The sequence below is a fragment of the Papio anubis genome, chromosome 5, assembly GCF_008728515.1.
Source record: "Papio anubis isolate 15944 chromosome 5, Panubis1.0, whole genome shotgun sequence".
In the NCBI taxonomy this organism is placed as follows: Eukaryota; Metazoa; Chordata; class Mammalia; order Primates; family Cercopithecidae; genus Papio; species Papio anubis.
In genome coordinates, this window is record NC_044980.1 from 31,014,926 (window position 1) to 31,031,064 (window position 16,139).

The 16,139-nt window shown below is 45.9% G+C and overlaps 1 protein-coding gene across 4 annotated transcripts in view; it reads left to right on the forward strand.

Moving 5' to 3' along the window:
- PDZD2 (PDZ domain containing 2) overlaps nt 1–16,139 on the forward strand; it is a 472,962-nt gene that overhangs the window by 140,611 nt on the left and 316,212 nt on the right. Inside the window, exon 1 of one of the 4 annotated variants that reach the window (XM_031666099.1) lies at nt 5,092–7,178. The exons of the other annotated variants lie outside the window; for them this stretch is intronic. The gene's annotated coding sequence lies outside the window, so the exon portion shown is untranslated. Of the gene's footprint in view, nt 1–5,091; nt 7,179–16,139 lie in introns of those variants that run through there. 4 annotated transcript variants of the gene reach the window in all.

The window sequence follows — 16,139 nt, forward strand, 5'->3', positions numbered from 1 at the left end:
GTAGAGCTATTTTTATTCAAAGTCAAAGTAAAGCAAAAACCAGTGTCTATAGAGAAATAAAGATGAGCACATTTCTGCCCTCTGGGATAGAAATAAAGACAGGTAGATCCACTTTTATTGCTGCGAATCTCAGAAGTTTAAATTTGCATTTCTGTCTTAGACATTTCCTTTTAATATGCAGCTCCAAGCACAGAAGCACACATATAACAGGATGTTTTCGAGAGGCTGGTTACAAAAATCCACCCCAAACCGGCTTCAGTGGGAAGGATATTCAGTGGTTCCGTAGCGTCCTCAGGGTCCCGATCTCATTTTCCCTCTCACTCTGTGATCCCCAGGATTGAGCTTCATTTAGGCTGGAGCAGGGTAGCAGCAGCAGTTCCAGGCATGTCACTGAGAGCTGATGACATCCAGAGGAAGAAGAGAGACTATCATATCTCAGCACTTTGTCTTAGGAGCAAGGCAACGTTCTCCAGAAGATTCCAGAAGCCGTCACCTCATGTCTCATTGCCCAGTGTTGGGTCACCTGCTCATTCCTGAAACCACTGCTGCAAGGGAAGGATGTCCTTACACCACTGATCAATTAGGCCCTTCTTTAAAGCCAAGGCCTCTCATGTGTGGAGGAGGATGGTTGAATCCTTGCACAAAAACCAGGATTCAGGCTGGGCGAGGTGGCTCACGCCTGTAATCCCAGCACTTTGGGAGGCTGAGGCAGGTAGATCACTTAAGGTCAGGAGTTCCAAGGCCAGCCTGGCCAACGTGGTAAAACCCCATCTCTACTAAAAATACAAAAAAATTAGCCAGGTGTGGTGGCGCACTTCTGTAATCCCAGTTACTCATGAGGCTGAGGCAGGAGAATCACTTGAACCCAGGAGGTGGAGGTTGCAGTGAGCTGAGATTGTGCCACTGCACTCCAGCCTGTGTGACAGAGCCAGACTTCGTCTCAAACAACAACAACAACAACAACAAACAAAAACCCAGGCTTCTGTTGGGGGTTAAAAGGGAGGAGGTGCTGGGTAGACAGTGCACAGTGTTCTCCACAGCCCAATGTGAGCATCTCTTAGAATTGGTCGCCAACTCTGTACTTCAGTGTGTTAGCTGCTTAAATTCATTCAAATAAAATCTTACTCAGAAGCATAAGCAAATGAAACTAATAGAATCAGCGCAGCTGTGTTTGAAAGCCTATGAAATGCTCTATGTAGTCCTAGGATCATGGTTTGAAAATCACTAGTGGATTACTTCTTGTGATTACTTCAAACATTTTTCTGTTTCTGATCTTCTTTGTCTGTTCCTGATCTTTCATCCTTATGACACAGTTGTATAATGTGAGATAGACGTCTCATTTTGTCAGTGCCTATTGCAGGAGGTCAGTTGGCCAGAGGGGACTAGTATTTACAGGGTTTGGGCAAATAGAGGCATTTAGGGAAGGCAGCTGGGCTGTGAGGAGCAGATTTGGGCATATGAGACCAGAGCCCGCAGGAAGAGAAAGAAGTTCCTCAGAGTCAGGGGCTGGACTGTGATCCCAGGGCTGACTCATTCACTCTCCGCCTGCACAGTGTGGGGGGCCCTGGCCCGTGGGTGATATCTGCATCCAGGAAGAAGTGAAAGGCCTGTCGAGGCAGGGCACAGGTGCCGGCTGGGATTCCATATGTCACAAAGGCAGACAGGCACGCAGGTCACAGACTCTGAGAGCTTCGTTTTGGGACGGGGTGGGAGTAGGGTTGCCACATAAAATACCAGACACTCAGTTAAATTTGAATTTCAGACAAACAATGAATAATATTTTAGTATAAATATGTCCCACTATTACATGGGACATGCCTACATTAAGATATACCACAATATTTGGAGCATACTTATATTAAAACATTATTTGTTGTTTTCAGAAATTCATTTTTAACTGGAAGCTAAACATTCTTATTTGCTGAATCTTACAACCCTACACGGGTGGGAAATGAGGAGTCTCCGGAGACATTAGGATGTTAAAATTGACTTTCTTCCTGTGGTCCCAATCTCAGTCATGCAGGAGTCAGCACCTCTTGTTCTAATTGATCAATAGTTTCCAGGGCCCTGTTATACCAGTTACCCAAAACACTCATTACAAGTGCAGGTATCTGCTCGCCACCACCACCCTCAGGTTTTGGGAATCAGAATCTCTAAGGATTGGATCTGGCCTATCTTTAAGAAGCCCAGATGATTCTGAGGTTCAGCCTGGCTTGGAAAGACCACTTTAGAATTTTTTTTTTTTTTTTTTTTTTTTTTGGATAGAGTCTTGCTCTATCGCCCAGGCTGGAGTGAAGTGGCACAATCTTGGCTCACCACTATCTCTGCCTCCCAGGTTCAGGCGACCCTCCTGCCTCAGCCTCCTGAGTAGCTGGGATTACAGGCGCCCGCCACCACAGCCGGGTAATTTTCAAGGCCAGGCTGCTCTCGAACTACTGACCTCAAGTGATCTGCCCGCCTCAGCACCCCAAAGTGCTGGGATTACAGGTGTGAGCCACCACACCTGGCCACCACTTTAGATTTTAAGTTCCCAAAGCTGAGGACTTTTATTTAAAGTTGCTTGAAACTTTATTTAGAAAGGTTGCTTGATTTATTGCACTCGATAAATACTTGCTGGAGGAACGAATGATTCCTGCCTGAGGAGTGAGTCCTCACTGGTTTAACCAGTGTTTATCTTGTGGAACTTAGGAACACCAGAAGCAGGCACGCATCTGTCTTTCCTTTTTTTTTCTTCTGGTCTTGAGACTCGTGGGAAAGGACTTGGGTGGAAGGTGTCATGGAGAGAGCCTTGGAGAACACGGGAAGGAAGGATGAGGACAGGACTGGGCAGGAGAGCACCTGGGCCTGCCAGGCAGGGGGCTAGCGCATCCGCGTCGGGGAAGGAGGCCAAGTTTTTAATCTCCTCAGGCAAGAAGACTTGAGATTTCAAGTTGAGAACAAGTCTTTGGTTATTTTCACATGGTTTCTTCAGCGTCTGACTTGGCACAGTCTACGTGCTCAGCATCACAAAGGGATTGATACTGAACTTGGAGTCGTCCAACCAGGGTGCTTAAAGTACATTGGAAATGCTTCAGTGGAACCTGATGGGTGGCGGGTAATGGCCATTTTGCTAATCTTGGTAATTCCCCAGATCGGCAGTGTGCCCGAGAGTGTCTGTTTCCCATAGCACCTCCCTCCGAGGCCTCAGCAATGGAAACATTAGACTCCTTTCCTAAATGTACCCAACCGCCTACATCTCCCTGTAGAGATGTGCCCTTGTGCCTATGTTGTCTCTAAAACAGAGAAGGTTTTTTTGTTTTGTTTTTTCCTTCTAATTTCCCGGAGAAATGCTTTGCTTAATGGATGAGAACCTGCCTTCCAATCTGCAGGGAGTTTTTGCCGAGTGACGTCATGGACACATAGTGCTCTGACTGTCACTGAGTCTCCGGTCCTGTCTCAATCTGTTCCCCCATCTGTGGCACTGGGACACTGCCACAGGGCCACAGGGCTCTGGGAAATGCAGGAGCTGTCTGGAAATTCAGAGCATAAGGCTCCTCAGTGGGGCTCCGGGTCAAGAGTGGAAAAAAGAACATGAATTCCCGGCAACATGAATTGCTTGTGACTTTAGCTCTGTCCCTACCATCCTCACCTCCTGCAGGCATTCACAGACAGCATTCCGAGCACATCAAAGCTGCCTGCACGTGCCCCAGGTGGCCACTTTGCCAGCTCCTGTAGTTACACTAAATCCAGAGGTGTCCTCGGGACCTGGGGCAGTAGCGAGATCCCTTCTTCACAGCCCCGAACTTAGACATAAGGAAGTCAAGTTTTTATTTTGAGAATTAAACTAGTAAATACAATGTACAGGGTTGGATAGCCAGTCTCCAAGTTTCTAAGGTAAGACATTGTCTTTGAAAGCATGTAGAAAACAAACGTCAAATCACAGTGATCTTGCGGAGGATGGACTGAAATGGGATTGTGCTTGTAATTCAGAGAACAGAAATCGTTACTTATTGATGTCATAATGTGCAATTTGGAGAAAGTGGGTGTGAATAGAAGCAGGGTGGTCAGTGCAAAACAGGGACAAAAACTCTAAGAGTAAGAAGTTAGTGATGCCTGAGGCTGGACACGGTGCTCACGCCTGTAATCCCAACACTTTGGGAGACCAAGGCATGTGGATCGCGAGGTCAGGAGTTCAAGACCAGCCTGGCCAATATGGTGAAAACCTGTCTCTATTAAAAATACAAAAATTAGCCGGGTGTGGTGGCACACACCTGTAATCCCAGCTACTCGGGAGGCTGAGGCAGAAGAATCGCTTGAACCCAGGAGGTGGAGGTTGCAGTGAGCCGAGATCGCACCACTGCACTCCAGCCTGGGCGACAGAGCGAGATGCCGCCTAAAAAAAAAAAAAAAAAAAAAAAAAGTTAGTGATGACCTTTCTAATGTTTTCTAGTAGCGGGGAGTCTTGGCTAAGTAGACAATTTCCTTTGCAAAGTCTCAACTACAGTGTGGGAGAGGGAGTGCCTGAAGCTACCTGAGCTAGAGCCCTTCCTGTGCTCACCTGGGTCTCCTTATTCCAAGTTTGCCTTTGCTGCATCATGCCTTCAGGGTAAGCATGCATTGATTATGTGGATGCAAACATCCTGCCCACTTAGTAATTGTCTTTCCAACTGAAAATGAATGAATGAACTTTCTTGCTGATAACTGTATGTTTACACATGAGAAATAGATGCCCTTGCGATGTACTGACAGAATTCATGTTTCCAAGCCTTAGAGCCTGAAGACATGGATGGTGGGAAGTTCACCAAGATCAGGGTCACCTTGTGGCACCTCCCTGGCAGTGACCTCTCCCAGCCATATATATAAAATATATATATACATATAAATAATATATTGAGACAGGGTCTCACTCTGTCAGTCAGGCTGGAGTGCGGTGGTATGAGCATAACTCACTGCAGCGTTGAACTACTGGGCTCAAGAGATCCTCCCATGTCAGCCTCCCGTGTAGCTGGAACCACAGGTGTGCACCACCAGACCCAGCTAATTTTTCAATCTTTTGTAGACACAGAGTCTTGCCATGTTGCCCCGGCTGCTCTTGAATTCCTGGGCTCAAGCAGTCCTCCTGCCTCAGCCTCCCAAAGTGCTAGGATTACAGGCATGAGCTACTGCGCCCTGCCCAGCCCTGACTTTTAACTGTGCCCATGCTCCTACCACGGCAGGATCTAGAGCGACAGTGGATCCAAACTCATCATTTCCGCAGTCCTCGCCCCAAGGTTCGATGGTTTTCAGCCTAGTGCCTCTCCATTTATGCTATATCAAGTCTTCTTATAGTGTCTCCACATCACTTCTCTCCCACCCTATTAAGGGCTGTGATGGCACATGAGTAGCAAAGGGGTCATGGAGGGACTCAGGGTTAGTATATTCTCCTACCTCCTCTGAAATCTTTCCTTCTGAATTCTGAGTTCCTGACTGAAAGAGGTCAGCTGAGGATTCTTGTTTCTCCTACTCCCATGGACTTTGACTTTCCTTCTCATTGTCTGAGGCCTTTCCCACAGCAAGGCCTGGGAAATGGGGGAGCTTCTCAGGGGACACAAGGTTGAACCTTTGTGCTCTGTGATCTTTTGGTTTCCTCTGAGAATTCACTCACTGCATCAGGCACTCCAGCCCCAGCTCCTGCAAGCAAGCAGGCGAGCAGTCCAGGGAAGGGAGAGGGTGGAGGTCAGTCTCCGCACAGTTTAGGCTCTTGCCAAATTGAAGAGGCTGTGGGGCCTCAGTGGAAACCCCAGATTTCCTATTGTACCCCACCCCCCAGCAAGTTCTTCCCCACTTCTTAAACCTTGGTTCTATTGCTCTTCCAAAGAGCTTTTATTCAGTAGGAGATATTTCTTCTTGTCTTCTGGAAAAGCTGGGATAGGGTTATAAGCACATAAATGTAAAACCACCCCTGGGGCTTCCCTCCTCCTTTGCCTTGGCAGATACTCAAAGTCTGATAAAGCAATTTGGCCTATCTCCTCTGCAGTTCAAAACTTTTGTGGTTGTGTATGTGCTTCCTAATGAGACCAGCTACTTCATCCCTGCCTTGCTAACTTAGCTCCAAGGTCGGGGGAGGTGTGTAGGGGGAATGCCAGAGCTGGAAAGAAACTTAGTAAAACCACCTCATTTGGCAGGTGAGAAAACTGAGGCTGAAAGATTTTACATGACTTGCCTGGGGCCTTACAGCTAGCTAGTGGCAGAGTGTATTACTGGCTCTTATAAATATTTGAATCATTGTTAATTAATGATGAGGTCAGATCCTGAGTAGTTACATGCTAAGAATTTAAATACAGTAAATAGATTATGTACCCAAAAGTCTAAACACCAGAAGCATCTAACAGCACACTTGGTGTGAAAGGATTCGTAAAATAACTATCCGGTTTAAAAAAAACTCACTCTGGTGTAATTAAAGAATGTGTGATAATGCTACATGTGGATGATGTGACCTACTAGGTTGTGGATGATGTGATCTACTGGGTTGTGGATGATGTGATCTACTGGGTTGTGGATGAGCAGGTTGGTAGTATCATGGCCGCCTGATCCATATCACATGGACAGAATGATCAGAAGATAAAGGGCAGTCACAGTGACCTCATGGCTGTCTTGCTGCTAACACAGAAGCCCTGACTGTTCTCAGTCAATTACCTATTCAGTAGATAGCAACTGTTTCAGAGCATTGAACTGCCATTGTACAAATATGCACATTGCCTCATATATGTCCTCTTTCCTCAATTAGTATGCTCTTTTAGAACTGAGATATCTAAACTCTAGAAATATTATTAACCCAGAACTGGTCAAATCCTGACATCCTGAGTAAACAATCTTAAACCGCAGAGGTCATATTTGAAGCCACAGCAAATATATTTTAGAAGTAGGTAGGGAACAGAAATAACTTCTAATATTCATTAGGGTTTTTTGGCCTTCAACATTCATGAGTCTGCCTGCAATTTCTACTCATTCCCATTTTTATTTGGACAGATAGTCCATAGGACATATAATATCTTCAGATAATAGAGTCTCAAAATAGCTGCCAGGTTGTTCTTTTTCATTTCAATCACTTTTTTTTTCTTTTTCATATTCTTCAAGGGTCATCAAACCCAGAAATTGAAGGATCTTGGGCCTGCCTTGAGATTCATTTCTCTCATCTATAAAATTGAAGGCTGGAGGAGGTAATCCCTGAGGTTCCTTCTAGGTTCTTACCTTCTATAATTTATTAATATATGGGAACATCTCTCTCATCCCCTAAAACCTCAGCATTGACCTTGGAAAGCCTCACTTGTCAGAATCCATCCTATGCCTCCAAGTGCACCTTCCATGGGTCTTTGCACATTTTATTGTTGCTGTTTATTTTATGGTCTCTTTCTTCAGTGGATCGCAGCCTCTACAAGCTGTTCATCTTTTCTTTTCTAACCTAGCACAGTGCCTGGCAGAATCAACCCTTGTTCCATAAAAGGCTAGATCAAATTCTCTGCCTCATATGCACAGCCCTTCATCTAGTATGGAGTCAGCCATGTAGGCAGATAAAAATTAGCTGTCCCAGGCCGGGTGCCATGGCTCACACGTATAATCCCAGCACTTTGGGAGGCCGAGGCGGGTGGATCACCTGAGGTCAGGAATTTGAGACCAGCCTGGCCAACATGGTGAAACCCTGTCTCTACTAAAAATACAGAAATTAGCCGGGCATGGTGGTGGGTGCCTGTAATCCCAGCTACTCAGGAGGCTGAGGCAGGAGAATTTATTGAACCCAGGAGGCGGAGGTTGCAGTGAGCTGATTAAAATTAATTAATTAATTAATTTAATTTAATTTAATTAAAAAATTAGCTCTCCCAAAACATAACCTGACTTAAGGGAGTCCCAGTTGTTTGTATTTGCAATGTTTCTCAATCAGTTGTATGTTTGTGTGAAACACCTGGGACTGCACAGTAATGCTAATGTATCACTGGTTAAGTTTATGTGTGCTTTCATCTTTTTTGTTTTTGTTTTTGAGACGGAGTCTCGCTCTGTCGCCCAGGCTGGAGTGCAGTGGTGTGATCTCGGCTCACTGCAAGCTCCATCTCCCGGGTTCACACCATTCTTCTGCCTCAGCCTCCCGAGTAGCTAGGACTACAGGCGCCCGCCACCACGCCCAGCTAATTCTCTGTATTTTTAGTAGAGACGAGGTTTCACCATGTTAGCCAGCATGGTCTTGATCTCCTGACCTCGTGATCTGCCCGCCTCAACCTCCTGAAGTGCTGGGATTACAGGCATGAGCCACCACACCTGGCCTATGCTTTCACTTTTTTAACGGGCAGACACATGCTCTGTATTTTTTGGCAACCCTCAAATCGAGGTAGGAACTCAGTAATAACTGCACGTTGGGAAGGTAGCAGGGCTGAAGTTGAAGGACTCAGGATTATGTTCAGGGCCTTGAATCTGAGGGTGAAAAGTGAATGAAAGCAATACATTCACTAAGGATTTTATTCAGCTATAACAGAATATCTAATTAACAGGGCTTAGACGAGATAGGTGCCTGTTTTTGTCTCATGTAATAAGAAGTCTGGAGGTGAAATATCTGGGGCTGGTATGGCTGCTCAAGGTCACAAGATGGTTGCTAAAGCTCCAGCCATCACATATGCATTCTAAGCAAGAAAAAGGGAAAAGAGACCCCATATAAAAGGAGCCTGCCTGGATGCCTCTCCCAACAACTTGATGGGCCAGGACTGTATCTTATGTCCACTCCTCTCTGAAGGTGCATTAAGAAACTGCTTTTTGGCTGGGCACTTGCTCCTCAAACACAGGTAGGTTTCTGTTAATAAGGAAAAAGCCAGCAGGACACTCTGTAGGGAACTAGCATTCTCTGCCACAGTCCTCTTCTTTGGTTACTGAGACATACCCTTCTTTCCATTCAAGGCGTAGGCCAAGGGAGGTGGCACCCAAGCCTCATCCAGGTAGCATTTCCAGACTAGAGCCCCAGACGTCTGGGTGTTATGTGGTCTTCTCCATCAGCGCTAGATAGGGCTCCCTGTGAGCAGTCTTTAGTACCCCCAAGATACAATACTGGAAAAGGTATAAAATAACTACAATAAAAACTTCCGGGCTGGGCACAGTGGCTCAACGCCTATAATCCCAGCACTTTGGGAGGCCGAGGTGAGTGGATCACCTGAGGTCAGGAGTTTGAGACCAGCCTGGCCAACATGGTGAAACCCTGTCTCTACTAAAAATACAAAACTAGCCAGGTGTGGTGGCGGGTGCCTGTAATGCCAGCTACTTGGGAGGCTGAGGCAAAAGAGTCACTTGAATCTGGGAAGTGGAGGTTGCAGTGAGCTGAGATTGCACCACTGCATTCCAGCCTGAGCAACAAGAACAAAACTCCTTCTCCAAACAACAACCAAAAAATCCATTTATAAAAGGAGAGATGGAAAATACCATGGTCACTGTCCATAGCTATGACCAAATCCTGCTGGCCAAGAATAGCAAGGGTCCTCACTCTGGCCACCCCTTGCTCTAGTGGAAGGAACTCCTTGTTTATGGCCTTCCATGGCCCTTGCCTCTTACTGGGAGGTCTTTTTTTTTTTTTTTTTTTTTGAGATGGAGTCTCGCTCTGTCGCCAGGCTGGAGTGCAGTAGTGCAATCTTGGCTCACTGCAACCTCTGCCTCCTGGGTTCAAGTGATTCTCCTGCCTCAGCCTCCCACATAGCTGGGACTACAGGCACCCGCCACCATGCCTGGCTAATTTTGTATTTTTAGTAGAGACGGTGTTTCACCATGTTGGCCAGGCTGGTCTCAAACTCTTGACCTCAGGTGATCCTCCCACCTTGGCCTCCCAAAGTGCTGAGATTACAGGCGTGAGCCACTGTCCCCAGCCCCGGGAGGTCATTCCTCATTCACTGTCCACCATGGCCACTTTTGTGATGGGCACAGGAAGGACACCTTTTCTGGGGGCTGAACACTTTTTGAAGTCTACTCGTTGATGTCAATTGCTGGTGAGAAAGAGGGAGAGGAAGAGTTGCAAGGTTGCTGTAGAGATTTAACCATCCCAGGCTGTTGTGGACCAGGGTTGCAGTTTTTTTTAAGGTATCTAGTCTGTGTGTTTCTGGTCAATTCCTTATCATTTGAATCCTTGACTTTTTAACTTAGAATCCGCCCCCATCTCTCTAAATTTTAACTTAACATATACTACTTAATGGATGCTGCTGAGGACAGTTGAAACAATGGTTTCTGGTGGGTAATCACATTTTCGCCAACAGACTTACAAGCTCCGGCTAGTAGGACACCACTTGTCTGCTTGTGATAAAGCTGATTTTTGTAACCCTGCAAGGGTTCATAATGTGGGCTTCCTAGGCAGTTTAGATTGCAGACTGAATGTCAAGAGTGCCTTTCAAGCAAAGTGATATTTCTCATTATCTCTGATTGCTTACTGAGTTGAGGAGCTGTAGACTTTGCTGAGAGTGAAAAAGCACCTACTGGCCAGGCACGGTGGCTCACACCTGTAATCCCAGCACTTTGGGAGGCCGAGGGGGGCACAGATCACCTGAGGTCAGGAGTTCGAGACCAGCCTGACCAATATGGAGAAACCCTGTCTCTACTAAAAATACAAAATTAGCCGAGCATGGTGGCACATGCCTGTAATCCCAGCTACTCAGGAGGCTAAGGCAAGAGAATTGCTTGAACCCGAGAGGCAGAGGCTGTGGTGAACCTAGATCACCCCATTGCACTCCAGCCTGGGCAACAGAAGAGAAACTCCATCTCTAAAAAAAAAAAAAAAAAAAAAGGTTAAAAAAGAAAAAGCACCTACCAATATTCTAAATTTTTCTTACCATTTTTTCTAACTGCACAACCTCAGTCAACATGTAAATGACTTTGCAACATCCAGCAGTAGGCAATTTGACCAGATACTTCACATTTAACAGCTAGGTCAACACTTTCCAGTCTGGAACTTCCAAGTCCTTAACATCTGCTTCCTGACCCCTCTTGCTCATCTCATTCCATATTATAGGTTCTCTGAATTCTGTGTTTGGGGTGTAATTCAGACAATTGGTTGGATCCAGATAATGGTGACTTAACAACACAGGGATTTCTTTTTCCTCTCATTTCTGCTCTTTCCTGAAGGACTGTTGGTGTAACCCTACCAACACAATTTCCTCTTTCATCCCATTGGCCAGAATTATGTTGTATAGCTATCCATACCTCCAAGAGAGACTGCATTTTAGTTTAATTCATTGCCACTGCCAACAAAATAAAGGAAGCGAGAATGAATATCAGCTAGAGAGCCACACGCTTCTGACACAAACTACATGTTTATCATATGAGGCCCATGCATGGCTGAGGAGCAGCGACCACCAGGCTGTGTTGCTGGCCTGGGTAAGTCAGGTATAGTACAGGGGGCAAGATCATCAGAAGCAGGCAGGCAGCAGGCTGATGTACAAGGAGCAAAGCCAAGTCCAGTGGGTCTGGGTGCTAGTCCTGGCTCTGTTACTTATGAACTGTGAGACCTTAGTTCGCCACTTTGATTCTATTATTATGGGTTTCTTTGTTTGGTTTGGTTTGGTTTGGTTTGGTTTAGAAAGAGTCTCACTCTGTGGCCCAGGCTGGAGTGCAGTGGCACAATCTCAGCTCACTGCAACCTCCGCCTCCTGAGTTCAAGCAATTCTCATGCCCCAGCCTCCTGAGTAGCTGGGATTACAGGTGCACACCACCATGCCCAGCTAATTTTATATTTTTAGTAGAGACAGGGTTTCAACGTGTTGCCCAGGCTGATCTTGAATTTCTGACCTCAGGTGATCTGCCCACCTTAGCCTCCCAAAGTGCTGGGATTACAGGCGTGAACCACTGCATCCAGCCTTTGATTCCATTATTTATCTTGGCCTATAAAAGGGAGAACAGTGTCTCCTGCAGCACCGCTGTGGCAGTTAAATAAGGTAATCTGTGGAAGGTGCTTATTTATTTTATTTCATTATTATTATTTTGAGACAGTCTTACTCTGTCTCGCCCAGGCGAGAGCGCAGTGGTGTGATCTCAGCTCACTGCAGCCTCCGCCTCCCCGGTTCAAGCAATTCTCCTGCCTCAGCCTCCCTAGTAGCTGGGATTACAGGTGTGCACCACCACAGCCAGCTAATTTTGTATTTTTAGTAGAGATGGGGTTTCACCATGTTGGCCAGGCTGCTCTTGAACTCCTGACCTTAGGTGATTCGCCCACCTTGGCCTCCCAAAATGCTAGGATTACAGGCGTGAGCCACCAGGGGCTGGCCAAAGGTGCTTATTTAGAACAGTGTCTCACACACAGTTATGCTCAGAAAGCATTAGCCAATGTTGGTAAAATACAGCCAGATATCCTTGTTTTATAAGGTGGTTGTGAGGATTGTGGGGTGGGGGTTGGGGGGACAGAAGAAAACAAGGAAGCTCCTAGCACAGTAGGGGCACTTCCCCCTCATTTCTTCTGTAGCTACATCTGTCCTCTTTCATCCTTGGGCAGCCAGGCAAGTCTGCATCTCAGGGCCTTAGCACTTGGCGGTTCCCTCTGCCTAGAACAACCTGCCCACAGATATTCTTGTGGCTCAGTGTCTCACTTCATTCCGGACTTGTTATCCAGCAAGAGAGGCTGACTGCCCCATGCACTAGAAAAGCTTTATATTGGCCAGGTGCAGTGGCTCATGCCTGTAATCCCAGCACTTTGGGAGGCTGAGGCAGGTGGATCACTTGAAATCAGGAGTTCGAGACTGGGCTGGCCAACATGACAAAACCCCATCTCTACTAAAAATACAAAAACTTAGCTAGGTATGGTGGCCTGTGCCTGTAAGCGCAGCTACTCGGGAGGCTGAGGCATGAGAATCGCTCGAACCTGGGAGGCGGAGGTTGCCGTGAGCCGAGATCGCGCCATTGCACTCCAGCCTGGGCAACAGAGTGAGACTGTCTCAAAAAAAAAAAAAAAAAAATGTAAAAAGCTTTGTATTGGAAGTTGAAGGAAACAGGAGGTCTGGAAAGTCCCTTGGGCATGCACAGTTGTCTCTTTGTGCTAACTCATGGGTCACGTGTGCAAATTTGAGCGGAGTTAATATGAAATGTGGTGGAAATTCAGGCCGTGCCGGGCTTGGTGGCTCAAGCCTGTAATCCCAGCACTTTGGGAGGCCAAGACGGGCGGATCACGAGGTCAGAAGATCGAGACCATCCTGGCTAACACGGTGAAACCCCGTCTCTACTAAAAAATACAAAAGAAAACCTAGCCGGGCGAGGTGGCCGGCGCCTGTAGTCCCAGCTACACGGGAGGCTGAGGCAGGAGAATGGCGTGAACTCAGGGGGCGGAGCTTGCAGTGAGCTGAGATCCGGCCACTGCACTCCAGCCTGGCCGACGGAGCGAGACTCCGTCTCAAAAATAAATAAAAATAAATAAATAAATAAATAAATTAATTAATTAATTAATTCCGGCCGTGATTTCAGCGTGCTCATTCTGTACAAACTCCAGGTGGCCATATTAGTTTGAAGCAATTTCAGCCAGTTCTGAAAGCTCATGTTCAGGGAGTTTTAGTTACTTTTTTAAAAAGTAACTAAAGTTACTTTAAAAAAAAAATCTGTCATCCTACCAACACAAAAATATCTGTTATTGGTTTCTTTAACTCTTTGGGGCACAATTTCAGTCTCTCAAATGTCACCTTTTCACTATCCTGTGACATTACCATAGTTACCATCACAGTTCTGTCACCATCTGACGTCATAGTATTTTACATTTGTTTAATAATTCACCATCTTCAGAACACAGGCTTCCTGAAACTTTGTAGGAACATTGTTTTGTTCAGGACCCAGCACATGATAGACACTCAGTGAACATTTGTTGAATGAATTAATAGTAGATATTTAATCATAGGTGGTTTCTTCTTTTTTTTTTTTTTTTTTTTTTTTGAGGAGTCTCTCTCTGTCGCCCAGGCTGGAGTGCAGCGGTGCAATCTTGGCTTACTGCAAGCTCTGCCTCCCGGGTTCACGCCATTCTTCTGCCTCAACCTCCCGAGTAGCTGGGACTACAGACGCCCGCAACCATGCCTGGCCACTTTTTTGTATTTTGTTTAGTAGAGACAGGGTTTCACCATGTTGGCCAGGCTGCTCTCGAACTCCTGACCTCAGGTGATCCACCCGCCTCGGCCTCCCAAAGTGCTGGGATTACAGGTGTGAGCCATCACGCCTGACCCATGGTTGGTTTATTTTTAAATTTTTTTTTATTTTTAATTTTTGTGGGTACATAGCAGGTGTACACAAAGTTGGCTTCCTTTTAAAATTATAGCATTTTCTAAAAGTGAGAAGGGGAACTCAGCCCAGAGCATAGGAAGATTAGGTGAAGGTCGAGGAACTTGGAATTTAGCAGAGGTCAGAATAGGAGAACGTCTAGAATCCAGGACATCTGGAAGGGAGAGCTAGTACATGACAGCCCGGTGTGAATCTGATTTTAAGTCAGGGCCTAGATAAACCAGAGGATCCTTTTATACCCCCAGCCACGTTAAGGATCTAGGCTCTGAATTTTGGGTGACCCTCGGCCTATAGGAGATGATTAGCTTCAGTTAGTTCATTGGTTCTCAACCCTTTTATCATCTTCACATCCCTGCCTGGAGAAAAATTAAATTTAACTTCTCTGTAACATGAGAAAATACTAAGGAATAAGATTTTGTCGGGTAGGATTGAGCTTTGGTAGGAGGAGGAGGGGTCTGCTAACCATTACAGCATCTAAGACCTTTTTTGCCTCCTTCAACTAATTTTCACCCCCTTGTGAGTAATGTCACCTACTGAGAATGCATGGCTTAGCTGAGACAGTATCCAAAAAAAGTTGGTAGATTTTAACACCATATCTGTACATTATCTCAGTAACAGAAGCATTTATTTTGAATGCTAAGGCTGTCAGCTTCAAGTGACTCAAAATTAATTTAAATTATCATAGCTATTTGCTTGAGATGGGAATCTAATTGGAGAATTATTTATGATACACAAAAGTGGACGGGGCTGCTGCAGTGCACCGCCATGTCCAAAAATTGTGCTCACTGTTGAGATAGATTGATCTTCAAGATGGAAAGTTTGTAGCCCTTTGCACAGACCAGCCATCCAGGGAGGTCAGTATTTGTGACTGCAGATTGCTGTTCTGTATCTTCTCTGAGCCAATGTTTTGCTCACTGAAGTGTTTTATTGGATGTTGTGGAAGAACCACACTTTTCATAGTATTGCAACATCGTCTGCCTTTTCTTATGCCCTGAATCATCTCAAATCATTGCAAGTGGATATTGATGCTTCTAGTTCCCTTGTTTATAGAAAAATCCCAGGAGAATGGGTTGATAGAATAAAGGACTAGAAGGATTACTGGAAAGCCCTCAAGTATAGGTATGGGATTGAAAGGCTGTGTAGCCCATGGACACCTAAGAATAAGACTAAGTGTCTTTGAGGGTGTCCGTGTATTTCCAACAACTTTTCCTCTTCTGAAAACTATCCCCCTGCGCCTACCACCTTCTAGGGCCTGAGGGTGGGTTTCAGTGGCCCTGTTGCTATCCTGCGGCCCCATGCCCTTGGCCAACAGTAATTGGACGTCAGATTCGAGCTGAGCCAATCAGCTTCACTCACTTCCAATGTAGTAATTAACTACTGGAGTTGCAGAGTGTGGAAAACAACTCAAAGTAAAGTTTATTTTCGTTTAAAGTTTTGTTTAGTTTCATTTCGCTTTACCTTTTTTCTTTCATTTTAAAGTCGTCAAAATTTTACAATGTAATTTATTGTAAGGATCGATGCTGTCTTTCAGGTTAGGGCGAGGGCAGCAATGCGGCCCCGTCCAGGATGGCGGAAAGTGAGGACGGGAAAGCTGTGGGGAACCCAGGGGGCGTTCTCTCCTGGTCCTGCGCCTTTGCTCGCCACCGGTCAACTTTTATTTCTTAGCGGGATGACTTTCTTTGCTACTCAATCCACACAGGAGATAGAATCATTCAAAAGTTCGTTAGTTCAAAAACTATGACTCCGGCCACACGGTAGAAACTAGGACTCTTTCAGAGTCGCAGTACTGAGGTCTCAGGGAAGAACCCTCATTGTTCCAGCTTGGGTGAGATGTCAGGCTCTGCACCACCCCCACGAAACCGGAGGCGGGGGGAGGCGGGGGTGGTGGTATCGTAGACCTATTACACACTAATTTCCAT